Here is a 23,624-nt window from a genome sequence, read left to right on the forward strand (position 1 = left end):
TATCCTACGACGGCTTAAGCCCTCACTTCACTCATCATTGCCGCCTGTGTTAAATGAATTTAACATATTTCAATTGAGACTCAAGGTGTCTGCCCAAACTTTACTTATCCCCAGATGGTTACTAGGGTCGCACTTGAATGGGTGACTACTGCCAGTCAGTGTCAGGGCTTGTGGCTAATTAAGCCGGCTTTCTTTTTGTTGAAGTATGCAAATTAGTTCCGACTAGGCATTGGTAGGTCCTTGAAACAACAAGCTTCTTATGAACATGTTATAACATTAGCTTTGCGCAGTGGCGGTACCATAGCCAATGAGGTCCATCCGAGGCGTGGTTATTGCTAGTTGAAAACTAATCCCAATACCCCGCGCTGACGCCCTTCACTGGGCGGCATGCGCAATTTTTGTTAGCTCCTACGGGGGCCTCATAACTAATATAAAAATAGAACTTCAATTGAGGAAAACAGTGGGTTTTTTTACTTATTCGCTTCACACACACACACAACCCGAACATTATGATCTTGTCATTCTTGTTTCCTCTTGTTACGACTGGCTGTGTATTGAACAAAAACAAAAACTATTCCTCCATGTTATTGATACACAGCTATGCACATGCGAACGATTGGAAAGTATGACAGTTAGAGTTAATTGCCCTTGGACGGTTTTACGCTAGGTAGCGCGTATATGTCGTCTGGTAAACGTTCTACATATCATATGCTTTTGCTGCAGACGGATGGTATGTAATTCCGCGCATTCTGCGCCACCGTCGATTATTAATGATACCAAACACGTCTAAAACGACTTTATAATATACCTAAAGCTTTTGAGAGTGTTACCACAATAGAACCAGAAACCACTAAAATGTACGCATAGAACCGAAATTAGTTGGATCGTTGTGCATGAATTAAGTTGCTACACTGAACGGTAACATGCATATATAGTTCATGTGTTTGGAAAGCCAGCCAAATCTCCTCCCTATAAAAGGACGTAATCACAAGACTGTAGTGTATTGCTAACGCAGTACATATACTAAAATTGGAACGATACAGAGAAGATTAGCATGGCCCCTGCGCAAGGATGACACGCAAATTCGTGAAGCGTTCCATATTTTTAATCTTTACATTCCACCCATTATTGACACAACAAGCTGCATCCATCATTCAGGTGGCAATATGAGGCCAAGTTGATGTTAGCACTTTAATTCAGAGTTATATGAACGTTTATAAGTCAAATGAACAGACTGCATTATCCAACTTCTATTTTCTCTCTTTCTTTCACCTGACGAGCTTTGTACATGCCCACGGTGGCATGGCGTGGAAAGGCACCCGGGGATAAACCGTCTGTATAGCATTTGTTTAAAAACTTACATCATCGTTTAGGATTTCTATGAAATCTCAGATTATCGCAGCCTCCACTTAATTAGGTTTGAATGGATGATTATTGCCGCCGAGCACTGCTGTTGCGCATGTCACCTTGCTCTTAACAAGAACGTATATCCTACGACGGCTTAAGCCCTCACTTCACTCATCATTGCCGCCTGTGTTAAATGAATTTAACATATTTCAATTGAGACTCAAGGTGTCTGCCCAAACTTTACTTATCCCCAGATGGTTACTAGGGTCGCACTTGAATGGGTGACTACTGCCAGTCAGTGTCAGGGCTTGTGGCTAATTAAGCCGGCTTTCTTTTTGTTGAAGTATGCAAATTAGTTCCGACTAGGCATTGGTAGGTCCTTGAAACAACAAGCTTCTTATGAACATGTTATAACATTAGCTTTGCGCAGTGGCGGTACCATAGCCAATGAGGTCCATCCGAGGCGTGGTTATTGCTAGTTGAAAACTAATCCCAATACCCCGCGCTGACGCCCTTCACTGGGCGGCATGCGCAATTTTTGTTAGCTCCTACGGGGGCCTCATAACTAATATAAAAATAGAACTTCAATTGAGGAAAACAGTGGGTTTTTTTACTTATTCGCTTCACACACACACACACAACCCGAACATTATGATCTTGTCATTCTTGTTTCCTCTTGTTACGACTGGCTGTGTATTGAACAAAAACAAAAACTATTCCTCCATGTTATTGATACACAGCTATGCACATGCGAACGATTGGAAAGTATGACAGTTAGAGTTAATTGCCCTTGGACGGTTTTACGCTAGGTAGCGCGTATATGTCGTCTGGTAAACGTTCTACATATCATATGCTTTTGCTGCAGACGGATGGTATGTAATTCCGCGCATTCTGCGCCACCGTCGATTATTAATGATACCAAACACGTCTAAAACGACTTTATAATATACCTAAAGCTTTTGAGAGTGTTACCACAATAGAACCAGAAACCACTAAAATGTACGCATAGAACCGAAATTAGTTGGATCGTTGTGCATGAATTAAGTTGCTACACTGAACGGTAACATGCATATATAGTTCATGTGTTTGGAAAGCCAGCCAAATCTCCTCCCTATAAAAGGACGTAATCACAAGACTGTAGTGTATTGCTAACGCAGTACATATACTAAAATTGGAACGATACAGAGAAGATTAGCATGGCCCCTGCGCAAGGATGACACGCAAATTCGTGAAGCGTTCCATATTTTTAATCTTTACATTCCACCCATTATTGACACAACAAGCTGCATCCATCATTCAGGTGGCAATATGAGGCCAAGTTGATGTTAGCACTTTAATTCAGAGTTATATGAACGTTTATAAGTCAAATGAACAGACTGCATTATCCAACTTCTATTTTCTCTCTTTCTTTCACCTGACGAGCTTTGTACATGCCCACGGTGGCATGGCGTGGAAAGGCACCCGGGGATAAACCGTCTCTATAGCATTTGTTTAAAAACTTACATCATTGTTTAGGATTTCTATGAAATCTCAGATTATCGCAGCCTCCACTTAATTAGGTTTGAATGGATGATTATTGCCGCCGAGCACTGCTGTCGCGCATGTCACCTTGCTCTTAACAAGAACGTATATCCTACGACGGCTTAAGCCCTCACTTCACTCATCATTGCCGCCTGTGTTAAATGAATTTAACATATTTCAATTGAGACTCAAGGTGTCTGCCCAAACTTTACTTATCCCCAGATGGTTACTAGGGTCGCACTTGAATGGGTGACTACTGCCAGTCAGTGTCAGGGCTTGTGGCTAATTAAGCCGGCTTTCTTTTTGTTGAAGTATGCAAATTAGTTCCGACTAGGCATTGGTAGGTCCTTGAAACAACAAGCTTCTTATGAACATGTTATAACATTAGCTTTGCGCAGTGGCGGTACCATAGCCAATGAGGTCCATCCGAGGCGTGGTTATTGCTAGTTGAAAACTAATCCCAATACCCCGCGCTGACGCCCTTCACTGGGCGGCATGCGCAATTTTTGTTAGCTCCTACGGGGGCCTCATAACTAATATAAAAATAGAACTTCAATTGAGGAAAACAGTGGGTTTTTTTACTTATTCGCTTCACACACACACACAACCCGAACATTATGATCTTGTCATTCTTGTTTCCTCTTGTTACGACTGGCTGTGTATTGAACAAAAACAAAAACTATTCCTCCATGTTATTGATACACAGCTATGCACATGCGAACGATTGGAAAGTATGACAGTTAGAGTTAATTGCCCTTGGACGGTTTTACGCTAGGTAGCGCGTATATGTCGTCTGGTAAACGTTCTACATATCATATGCTTTTGCTGCAGACGGATGGTATGTAATTCCGCGCATTCTGCGCCACCGTCGATTATTAATGATACCAAACACGTCTAAAACGACTTTATAATATACCTAAAGCTTTTGAGAGTGTTACCACAATAGAACCAGAAACCACTAAAATGTACGCATAGAACCGAAATTAGTTGGATCGTTGTGCATGAATTAAGTTGCTACACTGAACGGTAACATGCATATATAGTTCATGTGTTTGGAAAGCCAGCCAAATCTCCTCCCTATAAAAGGACGTAATCACAAGACTGTAGTGTATTGCTAACGCAGTACATATACTAAAATTGGAACGATACAGAGAAGATTAGCATGGCCCCTGCGCAAGGATGACACGCAAATTCGTGAAGCGTTCCATATTTTTAATCTTTACATTCCACCCATTATTGACACAACAAGCTGCATCCATCATTCAGGTGGCAATATGAGGCCAAGTTGATGTTAGCACTTTAATTCAGAGTTATATGAACGTTTATAAGTCAAATGAACAGACTGCATTATCCAACTTCTATTTTCTCTCTTTCTTTCACCTGACGAGCTTTGTACATGCCCACGGTGGCATGGCGTGGAAAGGCACCCGGGGATAAACCGTCTGTATAGCATTTGTTTAAAAACTTACATCATCGTTTAGGATTTCTATGAAATCTCAGATTATCGCAGCCTCCACTTAATTAGGTTTGAATGGATGATTATTGCCGCCGAGCACTGCTGTTGCGCATGTCACCTTGCTCTTAACAAGAACGTATATCCTACGACGGCTTAAGCCCTCACTTCACTCATCATTGCCGCCTGTGTTAAATGAATTTAACATATTTCAATTGAGACTCAAGGTGTCTGCCCAAACTTTACTTATCCCCAGATGGTTACTAGGGTCGCACTTGAATGGGTGACTACTGCCAGTCAGTGTCAGGGCTTGTGGCTAATTAAGCCGGCTTTCTTTTTGTTGAAGTATGCAAATTAGTTCCGACTAGGCATTGGTAGGTCCTTGAAACAACAAGCTTCTTATGAACATGTTATAACATTAGCTTTGCGCAGTGGCGGTACCATAGCCAATGAGGTCCATCCGAGGCGTGGTTATTGCTAGTTGAAAACTAATCCCAATACCCCGCGCTGACGCCCTTCACTGGGCGGCATGCGCAATTTTTGTTAGCTCCTACGGGGGCCTCATAACTAATATAAAAATAGAACTTCAATTGAGGAAAACAGTGGGTTTTTTTACTTATTCGCTTCACACACACACACAACCCGAACATTATGATCTTGTCATTCTTGTTTCCTCTTGTTACGACTGGCTGTGTATTGAACAAAAACAAAAACTATTCCTCCATGTTATTGATACACAGCTATGCACATGCAAACGATTGGAAAGTATGACAGTTAGAGTTAATTGCCCTTGGACGGTTTTACGCTAGGTAGCGCGTATATGTCGTCTGGTAAACGTTCTACATATCATATGCTTTTGCTGCAGACGGATGGTATGTAATTCCGCGCATTCTGCGCCACCGTCGATTATTAATGATACCAAACACGTCTAAAACGACTTTATAATATACCTAAAGCTTTTGAGAGTGTTACCACAATAGAACCAGAAACCACTAAAATGTACGCATAGAACCGAAATTAGTTGGATCGTTGTGCATGAATTAAGTTGCTACACTGAACGGTAACATGCATATATAGTTCATGTGTTTGGAAAGCCAGCCAAATCTCCTCCCTATAAAAGGACGTAATCACAAGACTGTAGTGTATTGCTAACGCAGTACATATACTAAAATTGGAACGATACAGAGAAGATTAGCATGGCCCCTGCGCAAGGATGACACGCAAATTCGTGAAGCGTTCCATATTTTTAATCTTTACATTCCACCCATTATTGACACAACAAGCTGCATCCATCATTCAGGTGGCAATATGAGGCCAAGTTGATGTTAGCACTTTAATTCAGAGTTATATGAACGTTTATAAGTCAAATGAACAGACTGCATTATCCAACTTCTATTTTCTCTCTTTCTTTCACCTGACGAGCTTTGTACATGCCCACGGTGGCATGGCGTGGAAAGGCACCCGGGGATAAACCGTCTCTATAGCATTTGTTTAAAAACTTACATCATTGTTTAGGATTTCTATGAAATCTCAGATTATCGCAGCCTCCACTTAATTAGGTTTGAATGGATGATTATTGCCGCCGAGCACTGCTGTCGCGCATGTCACCTTGCTCTTAACAAGAACGTATATCCTACGACGGCTTAAGCCCTCACTTCACTCATCATTGCCGCCTGTGTTAAATGAATTTAACATATTTCAATTGAGACTCAAGGTGTCTGCCCAAACTTTACTTATCCCCAGATGGTTACTAGGGTCGCACTTGAATGGGTGACTACTGCCAGTCAGTGTCAGGGCTTGTGGCTAATTAAGCCGGCTTTCTTTTTGTTGAAGTATGCAAATTAGTTCCGACTAGGCATTGGTAGGTCCTTGAAACAACAAGCTTCTTATGAACATGTTATAACATTAGCTTTGCGCAGTGGCGGTACCATAGCCAATGAGGTCCATCCGAGGCGTGGTTATTGCTAGTTGAAAACTAATCCCAATACCCCGCGCTGACGCCCTTCACTGGGCGGCATGCGCAATTTTTGTTAGCTCCTACGGGGGCCTCATAACTAATATAAAAATAGAACTTCAATTGAGGAAAACAGTGGGTTTTTTTACTTATTCGCTTCACACACACACACAACCCGAACATTATGATCTTGTCATTCTTGTTTCCTCTTGTTACGACTGGCTGTGTATTGAACAAAAACAAAAACTATTCCTCCATGTTATTGATACACAGCTATGCACATGCGAACGATTGGAAAGTATGACAGTTAGAGTTAATTGCCCTTGGACGGTTTTACGCTAGGTAGCGCGTATATGTCGTCTGGTAAACGTTCTACATATCATATGCTTTTGCTGCAGACGGATGGTATGTAATTCCGCGCATTCTGCGCCACCGTCGATTATTAATGATACCAAACACGTCTAAAACGACTTTATAATATACCTAAAGCTTTTGAGAGTGTTACCACAATAGAACCAGAAACCACTAAAATGTACGCATAGAACCGAAATTAGTTGGATCGTTGTGCATGAATTAAGTTGCTACACTGAACGGTAACATGCATATATAGTTCATGTGTTTGGAAAGCCAGCCAAATCTCCTCCCTATAAAAGGACGTAATCACAAGACTGTAGTGTATTGCTAACGCAGTACATATACTAAAATTGGAACGATACAGAGAAGATTAGCATGGCCCCTGCGCAAGGATGACACGCAAATTCGTGAAGCGTTCCATATTTTTAATCTTTACATTCCACCCATTATTGACACAACAAGCTGCATCCATCATTCAGGTGGCAATATGAGGCCAAGTTGATGTTAGCACTTTAATTCAGAGTTATATGAACGTTTATAAGTCAAATGAACAGACTGCATTATCCAACTTCTATTTTCTCTCTTTCTTTCACCTGACGAGCTTTGTACATGCCCACGGTGGCATGGCGTGGAAAGGCACCCGGGGATAAACCGTCTGTATAGCATTTGTTTAAAAACTTACATCATCGTTTAGGATTTCTATGAAATCTCAGATTATCGCAGCCTCCACTTAATTAGGTTTGAATGGATGATTATTGCCGCCGAGCACTGCTGTTGCGCATGTCACCTTGCTCTTAACAAGAACGTATATCCTACGACGGCTTAAGCCCTCACTTCACTCATCATTGCCGCCTGTGTTAAATGAATTTAACATATTTCAATTGAGACTCAAGGTGTCTGCCCAAACTTTACTTATCCCCAGATGGTTACTAGGGTCGCACTTGAATGGGTGACTACTGCCAGTCAGTGTCAGGGCTTGTGGCTAATTAAGCCGGCTTTCTTTTTGTTGAAGTATGCAAATTAGTTCCGACTAGGCATTGGTAGGTCCTTGAAACAACAAGCTTCTTATGAACATGTTATAACATTAGCTTTGCGCAGTGGCGGTACCATAGCCAATGAGGTCCATCCGAGGCGTGGTTATTGCTAGTTGAAAACTAATCCCAATACCCCGCGCTGACGCCCTTCACTGGGCGGCATGCGCAATTTTTGTTAGCTCCTACGGGGGCCTCATAACTAATATAAAAATAGAACTTCAATTGAGGAAAACAGTGGGTTTTTTTACTTATTCGCTTCACACACACACACAACCCGAACATTATGATCTTGTCATTCTTGTTTCCTCTTGTTACGACTGGCTGTGTATTGAACAAAAACAAAAACTATTCCTCCATGTTATTGATACACAGCTATGCACATGCGAACGATTGGAAAGTATGACAGTTAGAGTTAATTGCCCTTGGACGGTTTTACGCTAGGTAGCGCGTATATGTCGTCTGGTAAACGTTCTACATATCATATGCTTTTGCTGCAGACGGATGGTATGTAATTCCGCGCATTCTGCGCCACCGTCGATTATTAATGATACCAAACACGTCTAAAACGACTTTATAATATACCTAAAGCTTTTGAGAGTGTTACCACAATAGAACCAGAAACCACTAAAATGTACGCATAGAACCGAAATTAGTTGGATCGTTGTGCATGAATTAAGTTGCTACACTGAACGGTAACATGCATATATAGTTCATGTGTTTGGAAAGCCAGCCAAATCTCCTCCCTATAAAAGGACGTAATCACAAGACTGTAGTGTATTGCTAACGCAGTACATATACTAAAATTGGAACGATACAGAGAAGATTAGCATGGCCCCTGCGCAAGGATGACACGCAAATTCGTGAAGCGTTCCATATTTTTAATCTTTACATTCCACCCATTATTGACACAACAAGCTGCATCCATCATTCAGGTGGCAATATGAGGCCAAGTTGATGTTAGCACTTTAATTCAGAGTTATATGAACGTTTATAAGTCAAATGAACAGACTGCATTATCCAACTTCTATTTTCTCTCTTTCTTTCACCTGACGAGCTTTGTACATGCCCACGGTGGCATGGCGTGGAAAGGCACCCGGGGATAAACCGTCTGTATAGCATTTGTTTAAAAACTTACATCATCGTTTAGGATTTCTATGAAATCTCAGATTATCGCAGCCTCCACTTAATTAGGTTTGAATGGATGATTATTGCCGCCGAGCACTGCTGTTGCGCATGTCACCTTGCTCTTAACAAGAACGTATATCCTACGACGGCTTAAGCCCTCACTTCACTCATCATTGCCGCCTGTGTTAAATGAATTTAACATATTTCAATTGAGACTCAAGGTGTCTGCCCAAACTTTACTTATCCCCAGATGGTTACTAGGGTCGCACTTGAATGGGTGACTACTGCCAGTCAGTGTCAGGGCTTGTGGCTAATTAAGCCGGCTTTCTTTTTGTTGAAGTATGCAAATTAGTTCCGACTAGGCATTGGTAGGTCCTTGAAACAACAAGCTTCTTATGAACATGTTATAACATTAGCTTTGCGCAGTGGCGGTACCATAGCCAATGAGGTCCATCCGAGGCGTGGTTATTGCTAGTTGAAAACTAATCCCAATACCCCGCGCTGACGCCCTTCACTGGGCGGCATGCGCAATTTTTGTTAGCTCCTACGGGGGCCTCATAACTAATATAAAAATAGAACTTCAATTGAGGAAAACAGTGGGTTTTTTTACTTATTCGCTTCACACACACACACAACCCGAACATTATGATCTTGTCATTCTTGTTTCCTCTTGTTACGACTGGCTGTGTATTGAACAAAAACAAAAACTATTCCTCCATGTTATTGATACACAGCTATGCACATGCAAACGATTGGAAAGTATGACAGTTAGAGTTAATTGCCCTTGGACGGTTTTACGCTAGGTAGCGCGTATATGTCGTCTGGTAAACGTTCTACATATCATATGCTTTTGCTGCAGACGGATGGTATGTAATTCCGCGCATTCTGCGCCACCGTCGATTATTAATGATACCAAACACGTCTAAAACGACTTTATAATATACCTAAAGCTTTTGAGAGTGTTACCACAATAGAACCAGAAACCACTAAAATGTACGCATAGAACCGAAATTAGTTGGATCGTTGTGCATGAATTAAGTTGCTACACTGAACGGTAACATGCATATATAGTTCATGTGTTTGGAAAGCCAGCCAAATCTCCTCCCTATAAAAGGACGTAATCACAAGACTGTAGTGTATTGCTAACGCAGTACATATACTAAAATTGGAACGATACAGAGAAGATTAGCATGGCCCCTGCGCAAGGATGACACGCAAATTCGTGAAGCGTTCCATATTTTTAATCTTTACATTCCACCCATTATTGACACAACAAGCTGCATCCATCATTCAGGTGGCAATATGAGGCCAAGTTGATGTTAGCACTTTAATTCAGAGTTATATGAACGTTTATAAGTCAAATGAACAGACTGCATTATCCAACTTCTATTTTCTCTCTTTCTTTCACCTGACGAGCTTTGTACATGCCCACGGTGGCATGGCGTGGAAAGGCACCCGGGGATAAACCGTCTCTATAGCATTTGTTTAAAAACTTACATCATTGTTTAGGATTTCTATGAAATCTCAGATTATCGCAGCCTCCACTTAATTAGGTTTGAATGGATGATTATTGCCGCCGAGCACTGCTGTCGCGCATGTCACCTTGCTCTTAACAAGAACGTATATCCTACGACGGCTTAAGCCCTCACTTCACTCATCATTGCCGCCTGTGTTAAATGAATTTAACATATTTCAATTGAGACTCAAGGTGTCTGCCCAAACTTTACTTATCCCCAGATGGTTACTAGGGTCGCACTTGAATGGGTGACTACTGCCAGTCAGTGTCAGGGCTTGTGGCTAATTAAGCCGGCTTTCTTTTTGTTGAAGTATGCAAATTAGTTCCGACTAGGCATTGGTAGGTCCTTGAAACAACAAGCTTCTTATGAACATGTTATAACATTAGCTTTGCGCAGTGGCGGTACCATAGCCAATGAGGTCCATCCGAGGCGTGGTTATTGCTAGTTGAAAACTAATCCCAATACCCCGCGCTGACGCCCTTCACTGGGCGGCATGCGCAATTTTTGTTAGCTCCTACGGGGGCCTCATAACTAATATAAAAATAGAACTTCAATTGAGGAAAACAGTGGGTTTTTTTACTTATTCGCTTCACACACACACACAACCCGAACATTATGATCTTGTCATTCTTGTTTCCTCTTGTTACGACTGGCTGTGTATTGAACAAAAACAAAAACTATTCCTCCATGTTATTGATACACAGCTATGCACATGCGAACGATTGGAAAGTATGACAGTTAGAGTTAATTGCCCTTGGACGGTTTTACGCTAGGTAGCGCGTATATGTCGTCTGGTAAACGTTCTACATATCATATGCTTTTGCTGCAGACGGATGGTATGTAATTCCGCGCATTCTGCGCCACCGTCGATTATTAATGATACCAAACACGTCTAAAACGACTTTATAATATACCTAAAGCTTTTGAGAGTGTTACCACAATAGAACCAGAAACCACTAAAATGTACGCATAGAACCGAAATTAGTTGGATCGTTGTGCATGAATTAAGTTGCTACACTGAACGGTAACATGCATATATAGTTCATGTGTTTGGAAAGCCAGCCAAATCTCCTCCCTATAAAAGGACGTAATCACAAGACTGTAGTGTATTGCTAACGCAGTACATATACTAAAATTGGAACGATACAGAGAAGATTAGCATGGCCCCTGCGCAAGGATGACACGCAAATTCGTGAAGCGTTCCATATTTTTAATCTTTACATTCCACCCATTATTGACACAACAAGCTGCATCCATCATTCAGGTGGCAATATGAGGCCAAGTTGATGTTAGCACTTTAATTCAGAGTTATATGAACGTTTATAAGTCAAATGAACAGACTGCATTATCCAACTTCTATTTTCTCTCTTTCTTTCACCTGACGAGCTTTGTACATGCCCACGGTGGCATGGCGTGGAAAGGCACCCAGGGATAAACCGTCTGTATAGCATTTGTTTAAAAACTTACATCATTGTTTAGGATTTCTATGAAATCTCAGATTATCGCAGCCTCCACTTAATTAGGTTTGAATGGATGATTATTGCCGCCGAGCACTGCTGTCGCGCATGTCACCTTGCTCTTAACAAGAACGTATATCCTACGACGGCTTAAGCCCTCACTTCACTCATCATTGCCGCCTGTGTTAAATGAATTTAACATATTTCAATTGAGACTCAAGGTGTCTGCCCAAACTTTACTTATCCCCAGATGGTTACTAGGGTCGCACTTGAATGGGTGACTACTGCCAGTCAGTGTCAGGGCTTGTGGCTAATTAAGCCGGCTTTCTTTTTGTTGAAGTATGCAAATTAGTTCCGACTAGGCATTGGTAGGTCCTTGAAACAACAAGCTTCTTATGAACATGTTATAACATTAGCTTTGCGCAGTGGCGGTACCATAGCCAATGAGGTCCATCCGAGGCGTGGTTATTGCTAGTTGAAAACTAATCCCAATAACCCGCGCTGACGCCCTTCACTGGGCGGCATGCGCAATTTTTGTTAGCTCCTACGGGGGCCTCATAACTAATATAAAAATAGAACTTCAATTGAGGAAAACAGTGGGTTTTTTTACTTATTCGCTTCACACACACACACAACCCGAACATTATGATCTTGTCATTCTTGTTTCCTCTTGTTACGACTGGCTGTGTATTGAACAAAAACAAAAACTATTCCTCCATGTTATTGATACACAGCTATGCACATGCGAACGATTGGAAAGTATGACAGTTAGAGTTAATTGCCCTTGGACGGTTTTACGCTAGGTAGCGCGTATATGTCGTCTGGTAAACGTTCTACATATCATATGCTTTTGCTGCAGACGGATGGTATGTAATTCCGCGCATTCTGCGCCACCGTCGATTATTAATGATACCAAACACGTCTAAAACGACTTTATAATATACCTAAAGCTTTTGAGAGTGTTACCACAATAGAACCAGAAACCACTAAAATGTACGCATAGAACCGAAATTAGTTGGATCGTTGTGCATGAATTAAGTTGCTACACTGAACGGTAACATGCATATATAGTTCATGTGTTTGGAAAGCCAGCCAAATCTCCTCCCTATAAAAGGACGTAATCACAAGACTGTAGTGTATTGCTAACGCAGTACATAAACTAAAATTGGAACGATACAGAGAAGATTAGCATGGCCCCTGCGCAAGGATGACACGTGAAGCGTTCCATATTTTTAATCTTTACATTCCACCCATTATTGACACAACAAGCTGCATCCATCATTCAGGTGGCAATATGAGGCCAAGTTGATGTTAGCACTTTAATTCAGAGTTATATGAACGTTTATAAGTCAAATGAACAGACTGCATTATCCAATTCCAATTTTCTCTCTTTCTTTCACCTGACGAGCTTTGTACATGCCCACGGTGGCATGGCGTGGAAAGGCACCCGGGGATAAACCGTCTGTATAGCATTTGTTTAAAAACTTACATCATCGTTTAGGATTTCTATGAAATCTCAGATTATCGCAGCCTCCACTTAATTAGGTTTGAATGGATGATTATTGCCGCCGAGCACTGCTGTTGCGCATGTCACCTTGCTCTTAACAAGAACGTATATCCTACGACGGCTTAAGCCCTCACTTCACTCATCATTGCCGCCTGTGTTAAATGAATTTAACATATTTCAATTGAGACTCAAGGTGTCTGCCCAAACTTTACTTATCCCCAGATGGTTACTAGGGTCGCACTTGAATGGGTGACTACTGCCAGTCAGTGTCAGGGCTTGTGGCTAATTAAGCCGGCTTTCTTTTTGTTGAAGTATGCAAATTAGTTCCGACTAGGCATTGGTAGGTCCTTGAAACAACAAGCTTCTTATGAACATGTTATAACATTAGCTTTGCGCAGTGGCGGTACCATAGCCAATGAGGTCCATCCGAGGCGTGGTTATTGCTAGTTGAAAACTAATCCCAATACCCCGCGCTGACGCCCTTCACTGGGCGGCATGCGCAATTTTTGTTAGCTCCTACGGGGGCCTCATAACTAATATAAAAATAGAACTTCAATTGAGGAAAACAGTGGGTTTTTTTACTTATTCGCTTCACACACACACACAACCCGAACATTATGATCTTGTCATTCTTGTTTCCTCTTGTTACGACTGGCTGTGTATTGAACAAAAACAAAAACTATTCCTCCATGTTATTGATACACAGCTATGCACATGCGAACGATTGGAAAGTATGACAGTTAGAGTTAATTGCCCTTGGACGGTTTTACGCTAGGTAGCGCGTATATGTCGTCTGGTAAACGTTCTACATATCATATGCTTTTGCTGCAGACGGATGGTATGTAATTCCGCGCATTCTGCGCCACCGTCGATTATTAATGATACCAAACACGTCTAAAACGACTTTATAATATACCTAAAGCTTTTGAGAGTGTTACCACAATAGAACCAGAAACCACTAAAATGTACGCATAGAACCGAAATTAGTTGGATCGTTGTGCATGAATTAAGTTGCTACACTGAACGGTAACATGCATATATAGTTCATGTGTTTGGAAAGCCAGCCAAATCTCCTCCCTATAAAAGGACGTAATCACAAGACTGTAGTGTATTGCTAACGCAGTACATATACTAAAATTGGAACGATACAGAGAAGATTAGCATGGCCCCTGCGCAAGGATGACACGCAAATTCGTGAAGCGTTCCATATTTTTAATCTTTACATTCCACCCATTATTGACACAACAAGCTGCATCCATCATTCAGGTGGCAATATGAGGCCAAGTTGATGTTAGCACTTTAATTCAGAGTTATATGAACGTTTATAAGTCAAATGAACAGACTGCATTATCCAACTTCTATTTTCTCTCTTTCTTTCACCTGACGAGCTTTGTACATGCCCACGGTGGCATGGCGTGGAAAGGCACCCGGGGATAAACCGTCTGTATAGCATTTGTTTAAAAACTTACATCATTGTTTAGGATTTCTATGAAATCTCAGATTATCGCAGCCTCCACTTAATTAGGTTTGAATGGATGATTATTGCCGCCGAGCACTGCTGTCGCGCATGTCACCTTGCTCTTAACAAGAACGTATATCCTACGACGGCTTAAGCCCTCACTTCACTCATCATTGCCGCCTGTGTTAAATGAATTTAACATATTTCAATTGAGACTCAAGGTGTCTGCCCAAACTTTACTTATCCCCAGATGGTTACTAGGGTCGCACTTGAATGGGTGACTACTGCCAGTCAGTGTCAGGGCTTGTGGCTAATTAAGCCGGCTTTCTTTTTGTTGAAGTATGCAAATTAGTTCCGACTAGGCATTGGTAGGTCCTTGAAACAACAAGCTTCTTATGAACATGTTATAACATTAGCTTTGCGCAGTGGCGGTACCATAGCCAATGAGGTCCATCCGAGGCGTGGTTATTGCTAGTTGAAAACTAATCCCAATACCCCGCGCTGACGCCCTTCACTGGGCGGCATGCGCAATTTTTGTTAGCTCCTACGGGGGCCTCATAACTAATATAAAAATAGAACTTCAATTGAGGAAAACAGTGGGTTTTTTTACTTATTCGCTTCACACACACACACAACCCGAACATTATGATCTTGTCATTCTTGTTTCCTCTTGTTACGACTGGCTGTGTATTGAACAAAAACAAAAACTATTCCTCCATGTTATTGATACACAGCTATGCACATGCGAACGATTGGAAAGTATGACAGTTAGAGTTAATTGCCCTTGGACGGTTTTACGCTAGGTAGCGCGTATATGTCGTCTGGTAAACGTTCTACATATCATATGCTTTTGCTGCAGACGGATGGTATGTAATTCCGCGCATTCTGCGCCACCGTCGATTATTAATGATACCAAACACGTCTAAAACGACTTTATAATATACCTAAAGCTTTTGAGAGTGTTACCACAATAGAACCAGAAACCACTAAAATGTACGCATAGAACCGAAATTAGTTGGATCGTTGTGCATGAATTAAGTTGCTACACTGAACGGTAACATGCATATATAGTTCATGTGTTTGGAAAGCCAGCCAAATCTCCTCCCTATAAAAGGACGTAATCACAAGACTGTAGTGTATTGCTAACGCAGTACATATACTAAAATTGGAACGATACAGAGAAGATTAGCATGGCCCCTGCGCAAGGATGACACGCAAATTCGTGAAGCGTTCCATATTTTTAATCTTTACATTCCACCCATTATTGACACAACAAGCTGCATCCATCATTCAGGTGGCAATATGAGGCCAAGTTGATGTTAGCACTTTAATTCAGAGTTATATGAACGTTTATAAGTCAAATGAACAGACTGCATTATCCAACTTCTATTTTCTCTCTTTCTTTCACCTGACGAGCTTTGTACATGTCCTACGACGGCTTAAGCCCTCACTTCACTCATCATTGCCGCCTGTGTTAAATGAATTTAACATATTTCAATTGAGACTCAAGGTGTCTGCCCAAACTTTACTTATCCCCAGATGGTTACTAGGGTCGCACTTGAATGGGTGACTACTGCCAGTCAGTGTCAGGGCATGTGGCTAATTAAGCCGGCTTTCTTTTTGTTGAAGTATGCAAATTAGTTCCGACTAGGCATTGGTAGGTCCTTGAAACAACAAGCTTCTGCGCCACCGTCGATTATTAATGATACCAAACACGTCTAAAACGACTTTATAATATACCTAAAGCTTTTGAGAGTGTTACCACAATAGAACCAGAAACCACTAAAATGTACGCATAGAACCGAAATTAGTTGGATCGTTGTGCATGAATTAAGTTGCTACACTGAACGGTAACATGCATATATAGTTCATGTGTTTGGAAAGCCAGCCAAATCTCCTCCCTATAAAAGGACGTAATCACAAGACTGTAGTGTATTGCTAACGCAGTACATATACTAAAATTGGAACGATACAGAGAAGATTAGCATGGCCCCTGCGCAAGGATGACACGCAAATTCGTGAAGCGTTCCATATTTTTAATCTTTACATTCCACCCATTATTGACACAACAAGCTGCATCCATCATTCAGGTGGCAATATGAGGCCAAGTTGATGTTAGCACTTTAATTCAGAGTTATATGAACAGACTGCATTATCCAACTTCTATTTTCTCTCTTTCTTTCACCTGACGAGCTTTGTACATGCCCACGGTGGCATGGCGTGGAAAGGCACCCAGGGATAAACCGTCTGTATAGCATTTGTTTAAAAACTTACATCATTGTTTAGGATTTGTATGAAATCTCAGATTATCGCAGCCTCCACTTAATTAGGTTTGAATGGATGATTATTGCCGCCGAGCACTGCTGTCGCGCATGTCACCTTGCTCTTAACAAGAACGTATATCCTACGACGGCTTAAGCCCTCACTTCACTCATCATTGCCGCATGTGTTAAATGAATTTAACATATTTCAATTGAGACTCAAGGTGTCTGCCCAAACTTTACTTATCCCCAGATGGTTACTAGGGTCGCACTTGAATGGGTGACTACTGCCAGTCAGTGTCAGGGCTTGTGGCTAATTAAGCCGGCTTTCTTTTTGTTGAAGTATGCAAATTAGTTCCGACTAGGCATTGGTAGGTCCTTGAAACAACAAGCTTCTTATGAACATGTTATAACATTAGCTTTGCGCAGTGGCGGTACCATAGCCAATGAGGTCCATCCGAGGCGTGGTTATTGCTAGTTGAAAACTAATCCCAATACCCCGCGCTGACGCCCTTCACTGGGCGGCATGCGCAATTTTTGTTAGCTCCTACGGGGGCCTCATAACTAATATAAAAATAGAACTTCAATTGAGGAAAACAGTGGGTTTTTTTACTTATTCGCTTCACACACACAACCCGAACATTATGATCTTGTCATTCTTGTTTCCTCTTGTTACGACTGGCTGTGTATTGAACAAAAACAAAAACTATTCCTCCATGTTATTGATACACAGCTATGCACATGCGAACGATTGGAAAGTATGACAGTTAGAGTTAATTGCCCTTGGACGGTTTTACGCTAGGTAGCGCGTATATGTCGTCTGGTAAACGTTCTACATATCATATGCTTTTGCTGCAGACGGATGGTATGTAATTCCGCGCATTCTGCGCCACCGTCGATTATTAATGATACCAAACACGTCTAAAACGACTTTATAATATACCTAAAGCTTTTGAGAGTGTTACCACAATAGAACCAGAAACCACTAAAATGTACGCATAGAACCGAAATTAGTTGGATCGTTGTGCATGAATTAAGTTGCTAAACTGAACGGTAACATGCATATATAGTTCATGTGTTTGGAAAGCCAGCCAAATCTCCTCCCTATAAAAGGACGTAATCACAAGACTGTAGTGTATTGCTAACGCAGTACATATACTAAAATTGGAACGATACAGAGAAGATTAGCATGGCCCCTGCGCAAGGATGACACGCAAATTCGTGAAGCGTTCCATATTTTTAATCTTTACATTCCACCCATTATTGACACAACAAGCTGCATCCATCATTCAGGTGGCAATATGAGGCCAAGTTGATGTTAGCACTTTAATTCAGAGTTATATGAACAGACTGCATTATCCAACTTCTATTTTCTCTCTTTCTTTCACCTGACGAGCTTTGTACATGCCCACGGTGGCATGGCGTGGAAAGGCACCCGGGGATAAACCGTCTGTATAGCATTTGTTTAAAAACTTACATCATTGTTTAGGATTTGTATGAAATCTCAGATTATCGCAGCCTCCACTTAATTAGGTTTGAATGGATGATTATTGCCGCCGAGCACTGCTGTCGCGCATGTCACCTTGCTCTTAACAAGAACGTATATCCTACGACGGCTTAAGCCCTCACTTCACTCATCATTGCCGCATGTGTTAAATGAATTTAACATATTTCAATTGAGACTCAAGGTGTCTGCCCAAACTTTACTTATCCCCAGATGGTTACTAGGGTCGCACTTGAATGGGTGACTACTGCCAGTCAGTGTCAGGGCTTGTGGCTAATTAAGCCGGCTTTCTTTTTGTTGAAGTATGCAAATTAGTTCCGACTAGGCATTGGTAGGTCCTTGAAACAACAAGCTTCTTATGAACATGTTATAACATTAGCTTTGCGCAGTGGCGGTACCATAGCCAATGAGGTCCATCCGAGGCGTGGTTATTGTTAGTTGAAAACTAATCCCAATACCCAGCGCTGACGCCCTTCACTGGGCGGCATGCGCAATTTTTGTTAGCTCCTACGGGGGCCTCATAACTAATATAAAAATAGAACTTCAATTGAGGAAAACAGTGGGTTTTTTTACTTATTCGCTTCACACACACACACAACCCGAACATTATGATCTTGTCATTCTTGTTTCCTCTTGTTACGACTGGCTGTGTATTGAACAAAAACAAAAACTATTCCTCCATGTTATTGATACACAGCTATGCACATGCGAACGATTGGAAAGTATGACAGTTAGAGTTAATTGCCCTTGGACGGTTTTACGCTAGGTAGCGCGTATATGTCGTCTGGTAAACGTTCTACATATCATATGCTTTTGCTGCAGACGGATGGTATGTAATTCCGCGCATTCTGCGCCACCGTCGATTATTAATGATACCAAACACGTCTAAAACGACTTTATAATATACCTAAAGCTTTTGAGAGTGTTACCACAATAGAACCAGAAACCACTAAAATGTACGCATAGAACCGAAATTAGTTGGATCGTTGTGCATGAATTAAGTTGCTACACTGAACGGTAACATGCATATATAGTTCATGTGTTTGGAAAGCCAGCCAAATCTCCTCCCTATAAAAGGACGTAATCACAAATCTGTAGTGTATTGCTAACGCAGTACATATACTAAAATTGGAACGATACAGAGAAGATTAGCATGGCCCCTGCGCAAGGATGACACGCAAATTCGTGAAGCGTTCCATATTTTTAATCTTTACATTCCACCCATTATTGACACAACAAGCTGCATCCATCATTCAGGTGGCAATATGAGGCCAAGTTGATGTTAGCACTTTAATTCAGAGTTATATGAACGTTTATAAGTCAAATGAACAGACTGCATTATCCAACTTCTATTTTCTCTCTTTCTTTCACCTGACGAGCTTTGTACATGCCCACGGTGGCATGGCGTGGAAAGGCACCCAGGGATAAACCGTCTGTATAGCATTTGTTTAAAAACTTACATCATTGTTTAGGATTTGTATGAAATCTCAGATTATCGCAGCCTCCACTTAATTAGGTTTGAATGGATGATTATTGCCGCCGAGCACTGCTGTCGCGCATGTCACCTTGCTCTTAACAAGAACGTATATCCTACGACGGCTTAAGCCCTCACTTCACTCATCATTGCCGCCTGTGTTAAATGAATTTAACATATTTCAATTGAGACTCAAGGTGTCTGCCCAAACTTTACTTATCCCCAGATGGTTACTAGGGTCGCACTTGAATGGGTGACTACTGCCAGTCAGTGTCAGGGCTTGTGGCTAATTAAGCCGGCTTTCTTTTTGTTGAAGTATGCAAATTAGTTCCGACTAGGCATTGGTAGGTCCTTGAAACAACAAGCTTCTTATGAACATGTTATAACATTAGCTTTGCGCAGTGGCGGTACCATAGCCAATGAGGTCCATCCGAGGCGTGGTTATTGCTAGTTGAAAACTAATCCCAATACCCCGCGCTGACGCCCTTCACTGGGCGGCATGCGCAATTTTTGTTAGCTCCTACGGGGGCCTCATAACTAATATAAAAAAAGAACTTCAATTGAGGAAAACAGTGGGTTTTTTTACTTATTCGCTTCACACACACAACCCGAACATTATGATCTTGTCATTCTTGTTTCCTCTTGTTACGACTGGCTGTGTATTGAACAAAAACAAAAACTATTCCTCCATGTTATTGATACACAGCTATGCACATGCGAACGATTGGAAAGTATGACAGTTAGAGTTAATTGCCCTTGGACGGTTTTACGCTAGGTAGCGCGTATATGTCGTCTGGTAAACGTTCTACATATCATATGCTTTTGCTGCAGACGGATGGTATGTAATTCCGCGCATTCTGCGCCACCGTCGATTATTAATGATACCAAACACGTCTAAAACGACTTTATAATATACCTAAAGCTTTTGAGAGTGTTACCACAATAGAACCAGAAACCACTAAAATGTAAGCATAGAACCGAAATTAGTTGGATCGTTGTGCATGAATTAAGTTGCTACACTGAACGGTAACATGCATATATAGTTCATGTGTTTGGAAAGCCAGCCAAATCTCCTCCCTATAAAAGGACGTAATCACAAGACTGTAGTGTATTGCTAACGCAGTACATATACTAAAATTGGAACGATACAGAGAAGATTAGCATGGCCCCTGCGCAAGGATGACACGCAAATTCGTGAAGCGTTCCATATTTTTAATCTTTACATTCCACCCATTATTGACACAACAAGCTGCATCCATCATTCAGGTGGCAATATGAGGCCAAGTTGATGTTAGCACTTTAATTCAGAGTTATATGAACAGACTGCATTATCCAACTTCTATTTTCTCTCTTTCTTTCACCTGACGAGCTTTGTACATGCCCACGGTGGCATGGCGTGGAAAGGCACCCAGGGATAAACCGTCTGTATAGCATTTGTTTAAAAACTTACATCATTGTTTAGGATTTGTATGAAATCTCAGATTATCGCAGCCTCCACTTAATTAGGTTTGAATGGATGATTATTGCCGCCGAGCACTGCTGTCGCGCATGTCACCTTGCTCTTAACAAGAACGTATATCCTACGACGGCTTAAGCCCTCACTTCACTCATCATTGCCGCCTGTGTTAAATGAATTTAACATATTTCAATTGAGACTCAAGGTGTCTGCCCAAACTTTACTTATCCCCAGATGGTTACTAGGGTCGCACTTGAATGGGTGACTACTGCCAGTCAGTGTCAGGGCTTGTGGCTAATTAAGCCGGCTTTCTTTTTGTTGAAGTATGCAAATTAGTTCCGACTAGGCATTGGTAGGTCCTTGAAACAACAAGCTTCTTATGAACATGTTATAACATTAGCTTTGCGCAGTGGCGGTACCATAGCCAATGAGGTCCATCCGAGGCGTGGTTATTGCTAGTTGAAAACTAATCCCAATACCCCGCGCTGACGCCCTTCACTGGGCGGCATGCGCAATTTTTGTTAGCTCCTACGGGGGCCTCATAACTAATATAAAAATAGAACTTCAATTGAGGAAAACAGTGGTTTTTTTTACTTATTCGCTTCACACACACAACCCGAACATTATGATCTTGTCATTCTTGTTTCCTCTTGTTACGACTGGCTGTGTATTGAACAAAAACAAAAACTATTCCTCCATGTTATTGATACACAGCTATGCACATGCGAACGATTGGAAAGTATGACAGTTAGAGTTAATTGCCCTTGGACGGTTTTACGCTAGGTAGCGCGTATATGTCGTCTGGTAAACGTTCTACATATCATATGCTTTTGCTGCAGACGGATGGTATGTAATTCCGCGCATTCTGCGCCACCGTCGATTATTAATGATACCAAACACGTCTAAAACGACTTTATAATATACCTAAAGCTTTTGAGAGTGTTACCACAATAGAACCAGAAACCACTAAAATGTACGCATAGAACCGAAATTAGTTGGATCGTTGTGCATGAATTAAGTTGCTACACTGAACGGTAACATGCATATATAGTTCATGTGTTTGGAAAGCCAGCCAAATCTCCTCCCTATAAAAGGACGTAATCACAAGACTGTAGTGTATTGCTAACGCAGTACATATACTAAAATTGGAACGATACAGAGAAGATTAGCATGGCCCCTGCGCAAGGATGACACGCAAATTCGTGAAGCGTTCCATATTTTTAATCTTTACATTCCACCCATTATTGACACAACAAGCTGCATCCATCATTCAGGTGGCAATATGAGGCCAAGTTGATGTTAGCACTTTAATTCAGAGTTATATGAACAGACTGCATTATCCAACTTCTATTTTCTCTCTTTCTTTCACCTGACGAGCTTTGTACATGCCCACGGTGGCATGGCGTGGAAAGGCACCCAGGGATAAACCGTCTGTATAGCATTTGTTTAAAAACTTACATCATTGTTTAGGATTTGTATGAAATCTCAGATTATCGCAGCCTCCACTTAATTAGGTTTGAATGGATGATTATTGCCGCCGAGCACTGCTGTCGCGCATGTCACCTTGCTCTTAACAAGAACGTATATCCTACGACGGCTTAAGCCCTCACTTCACTCATCATTGCCGCCTGTGTTAAATGAATTTAACATATTTCAATTGAGACTCAAGGTGTCTGCCCAAACTTTACTTATCCCCAGATGGTTACTAGGGTCGCACTTGAATGGGTGACTACTGCCAGTCAGTGTCAGGGCTTATGGCTAATTAAGCCGGCTTTCTTTTTGTTGAAGTATGCAAATTAGTTCCGACTAGGCATTGGTAGGTCCTTGAAACAACAAGCTTCTTATGAACATGTTATAACATTAGCTTTGCGCAGTGGCGGTACCATAGCTAATGAGGTCCATCCGAGGCGTGGTTATTGCTAGTTGAAAACTAATCCCAATACCCCGCGCTGACGCCCTTCACTGGGCGGCATGCGCAATTTTTGTTAGCTCCTACGGGGGCCTAATAACTAATATAAAAATAGAACTTCAATTGAGGAAAACAGTGGGTTTTTTTACTTATTCGCTTCACACACACAACCCGAACATTATGATCTTGTCATTCTTGTTTCCTCTTGTTACGACTGGCTGTGTATTGAACAAAAACAAAAACTATTCCTCCATGTTATTGATACACAGCTATGCACATGCGAACGATTGGA

The 23,624-nt window shown here is 41.5% G+C and overlaps 31 non-coding genes and 1 pseudogene across 31 annotated transcripts; all 32 read left to right on the forward strand.

Annotated features, from left to right (window-relative positions):
- Positions 1–278: 278 nt before the first annotated feature.
- On the forward strand, positions 279–417 carry LOC139480649 (U4 spliceosomal RNA). Its single transcript, XR_011654479.1, has one exon. It is a non-coding gene; the product is annotated as a U4 spliceosomal RNA (small nuclear RNA).
- Positions 418–1,000: 583 nt separating this feature from the next.
- On the forward strand, positions 1,001–1,106 carry LOC139480601 (U6 spliceosomal RNA). The gene has a single exon (XR_011654437.1). It is a non-coding gene; the product is annotated as a U6 spliceosomal RNA (small nuclear RNA).
- Positions 1,107–1,765: 659 nt separating this feature from the next.
- Positions 1,766–1,904, forward strand: LOC139480650 (U4 spliceosomal RNA). The gene has a single exon (XR_011654480.1). It is a non-coding gene; the product is annotated as a U4 spliceosomal RNA (small nuclear RNA).
- A 585-nt stretch (positions 1,905–2,489) lies between these two features.
- On the forward strand, positions 2,490–2,595 carry LOC139480602 (U6 spliceosomal RNA). Its single transcript, XR_011654438.1, has one exon. It is a non-coding gene; the product is annotated as a U6 spliceosomal RNA (small nuclear RNA).
- Positions 2,596–3,254: 659 nt separating this feature from the next.
- Positions 3,255–3,393, forward strand: LOC139480652 (U4 spliceosomal RNA). The gene has a single exon (XR_011654482.1). It is a non-coding gene; the product is annotated as a U4 spliceosomal RNA (small nuclear RNA).
- A 583-nt stretch (positions 3,394–3,976) lies between these two features.
- LOC139480603 (U6 spliceosomal RNA) lies at positions 3,977–4,082 on the forward strand. The gene has a single exon (XR_011654439.1). It is a non-coding gene; the product is annotated as a U6 spliceosomal RNA (small nuclear RNA).
- Positions 4,083–4,741: 659 nt separating this feature from the next.
- Positions 4,742–4,880, forward strand: LOC139480653 (U4 spliceosomal RNA). Its single transcript, XR_011654483.1, has one exon. It is a non-coding gene; the product is annotated as a U4 spliceosomal RNA (small nuclear RNA).
- Positions 4,881–5,463: 583 nt separating this feature from the next.
- LOC139480605 (U6 spliceosomal RNA) lies at positions 5,464–5,569 on the forward strand. Its single transcript, XR_011654440.1, has one exon. It is a non-coding gene; the product is annotated as a U6 spliceosomal RNA (small nuclear RNA).
- A 659-nt stretch (positions 5,570–6,228) lies between these two features.
- Positions 6,229–6,367, forward strand: LOC139480654 (U4 spliceosomal RNA). Its single transcript, XR_011654484.1, has one exon. It is a non-coding gene; the product is annotated as a U4 spliceosomal RNA (small nuclear RNA).
- A 583-nt stretch (positions 6,368–6,950) lies between these two features.
- Positions 6,951–7,056, forward strand: LOC139480606 (U6 spliceosomal RNA). Its single transcript, XR_011654441.1, has one exon. It is a non-coding gene; the product is annotated as a U6 spliceosomal RNA (small nuclear RNA).
- A 659-nt stretch (positions 7,057–7,715) lies between these two features.
- On the forward strand, positions 7,716–7,854 carry LOC139480655 (U4 spliceosomal RNA). The gene has a single exon (XR_011654485.1). It is a non-coding gene; the product is annotated as a U4 spliceosomal RNA (small nuclear RNA).
- Positions 7,855–8,437: 583 nt separating this feature from the next.
- Positions 8,438–8,543, forward strand: LOC139480607 (U6 spliceosomal RNA). Its single transcript, XR_011654442.1, has one exon. It is a non-coding gene; the product is annotated as a U6 spliceosomal RNA (small nuclear RNA).
- A 659-nt stretch (positions 8,544–9,202) lies between these two features.
- Positions 9,203–9,341, forward strand: LOC139480656 (U4 spliceosomal RNA). The gene has a single exon (XR_011654486.1). It is a non-coding gene; the product is annotated as a U4 spliceosomal RNA (small nuclear RNA).
- A 583-nt stretch (positions 9,342–9,924) lies between these two features.
- Positions 9,925–10,030, forward strand: LOC139480608 (U6 spliceosomal RNA). Its single transcript, XR_011654443.1, has one exon. It is a non-coding gene; the product is annotated as a U6 spliceosomal RNA (small nuclear RNA).
- Positions 10,031–10,689: 659 nt separating this feature from the next.
- LOC139480657 (U4 spliceosomal RNA) lies at positions 10,690–10,828 on the forward strand. The gene has a single exon (XR_011654487.1). It is a non-coding gene; the product is annotated as a U4 spliceosomal RNA (small nuclear RNA).
- A 583-nt stretch (positions 10,829–11,411) lies between these two features.
- LOC139480609 (U6 spliceosomal RNA) lies at positions 11,412–11,517 on the forward strand. The gene has a single exon (XR_011654444.1). It is a non-coding gene; the product is annotated as a U6 spliceosomal RNA (small nuclear RNA).
- Positions 11,518–12,176: 659 nt separating this feature from the next.
- On the forward strand, positions 12,177–12,315 carry LOC139480651 (U4 spliceosomal RNA). The gene has a single exon (XR_011654481.1). It is a non-coding gene; the product is annotated as a U4 spliceosomal RNA (small nuclear RNA).
- Positions 12,316–12,898: 583 nt separating this feature from the next.
- On the forward strand, positions 12,899–12,996 carry LOC139480640 (U6 spliceosomal RNA; annotated as a pseudogene).
- A 659-nt stretch (positions 12,997–13,655) lies between these two features.
- Positions 13,656–13,794, forward strand: LOC139480658 (U4 spliceosomal RNA). Its single transcript, XR_011654488.1, has one exon. It is a non-coding gene; the product is annotated as a U4 spliceosomal RNA (small nuclear RNA).
- A 583-nt stretch (positions 13,795–14,377) lies between these two features.
- On the forward strand, positions 14,378–14,483 carry LOC139480611 (U6 spliceosomal RNA). Its single transcript, XR_011654446.1, has one exon. It is a non-coding gene; the product is annotated as a U6 spliceosomal RNA (small nuclear RNA).
- Positions 14,484–15,142: 659 nt separating this feature from the next.
- On the forward strand, positions 15,143–15,281 carry LOC139480660 (U4 spliceosomal RNA). The gene has a single exon (XR_011654489.1). It is a non-coding gene; the product is annotated as a U4 spliceosomal RNA (small nuclear RNA).
- Positions 15,282–15,864: 583 nt separating this feature from the next.
- On the forward strand, positions 15,865–15,970 carry LOC139480612 (U6 spliceosomal RNA). The gene has a single exon (XR_011654447.1). It is a non-coding gene; the product is annotated as a U6 spliceosomal RNA (small nuclear RNA).
- Positions 15,971–16,660: 690 nt separating this feature from the next.
- Positions 16,661–16,766, forward strand: LOC139480613 (U6 spliceosomal RNA). The gene has a single exon (XR_011654448.1). It is a non-coding gene; the product is annotated as a U6 spliceosomal RNA (small nuclear RNA).
- Positions 16,767–17,406: 640 nt separating this feature from the next.
- LOC139480661 (U4 spliceosomal RNA) lies at positions 17,407–17,545 on the forward strand. The gene has a single exon (XR_011654490.1). It is a non-coding gene; the product is annotated as a U4 spliceosomal RNA (small nuclear RNA).
- Positions 17,546–18,124: 579 nt separating this feature from the next.
- On the forward strand, positions 18,125–18,230 carry LOC139480614 (U6 spliceosomal RNA). Its single transcript, XR_011654449.1, has one exon. It is a non-coding gene; the product is annotated as a U6 spliceosomal RNA (small nuclear RNA).
- A 640-nt stretch (positions 18,231–18,870) lies between these two features.
- On the forward strand, positions 18,871–19,009 carry LOC139480681 (U4 spliceosomal RNA). Its single transcript, XR_011654508.1, has one exon. It is a non-coding gene; the product is annotated as a U4 spliceosomal RNA (small nuclear RNA).
- A 583-nt stretch (positions 19,010–19,592) lies between these two features.
- On the forward strand, positions 19,593–19,698 carry LOC139480616 (U6 spliceosomal RNA). The gene has a single exon (XR_011654450.1). It is a non-coding gene; the product is annotated as a U6 spliceosomal RNA (small nuclear RNA).
- A 659-nt stretch (positions 19,699–20,357) lies between these two features.
- Positions 20,358–20,496, forward strand: LOC139480662 (U4 spliceosomal RNA). The gene has a single exon (XR_011654491.1). It is a non-coding gene; the product is annotated as a U4 spliceosomal RNA (small nuclear RNA).
- Positions 20,497–21,075: 579 nt separating this feature from the next.
- LOC139480617 (U6 spliceosomal RNA) lies at positions 21,076–21,181 on the forward strand. The gene has a single exon (XR_011654451.1). It is a non-coding gene; the product is annotated as a U6 spliceosomal RNA (small nuclear RNA).
- Positions 21,182–21,821: 640 nt separating this feature from the next.
- LOC139480664 (U4 spliceosomal RNA) lies at positions 21,822–21,960 on the forward strand. The gene has a single exon (XR_011654493.1). It is a non-coding gene; the product is annotated as a U4 spliceosomal RNA (small nuclear RNA).
- Positions 21,961–22,539: 579 nt separating this feature from the next.
- On the forward strand, positions 22,540–22,645 carry LOC139480618 (U6 spliceosomal RNA). The gene has a single exon (XR_011654452.1). It is a non-coding gene; the product is annotated as a U6 spliceosomal RNA (small nuclear RNA).
- Positions 22,646–23,285: 640 nt separating this feature from the next.
- LOC139480675 (U4 spliceosomal RNA) lies at positions 23,286–23,424 on the forward strand. Its single transcript, XR_011654502.1, has one exon. It is a non-coding gene; the product is annotated as a U4 spliceosomal RNA (small nuclear RNA).
- The last annotated feature ends 200 nt before the right edge of the window (positions 23,425–23,624 follow it).

Source organism: Haliotis cracherodii, unplaced genomic scaffold, assembly GCF_022045235.1.
Source record: "Haliotis cracherodii isolate W230 unplaced genomic scaffold, xgHalCrac1.p SCAF_4, whole genome shotgun sequence".
NCBI classification, from domain to species: Eukaryota; Metazoa; Mollusca; class Gastropoda; order Lepetellida; family Haliotidae; genus Haliotis; species Haliotis cracherodii.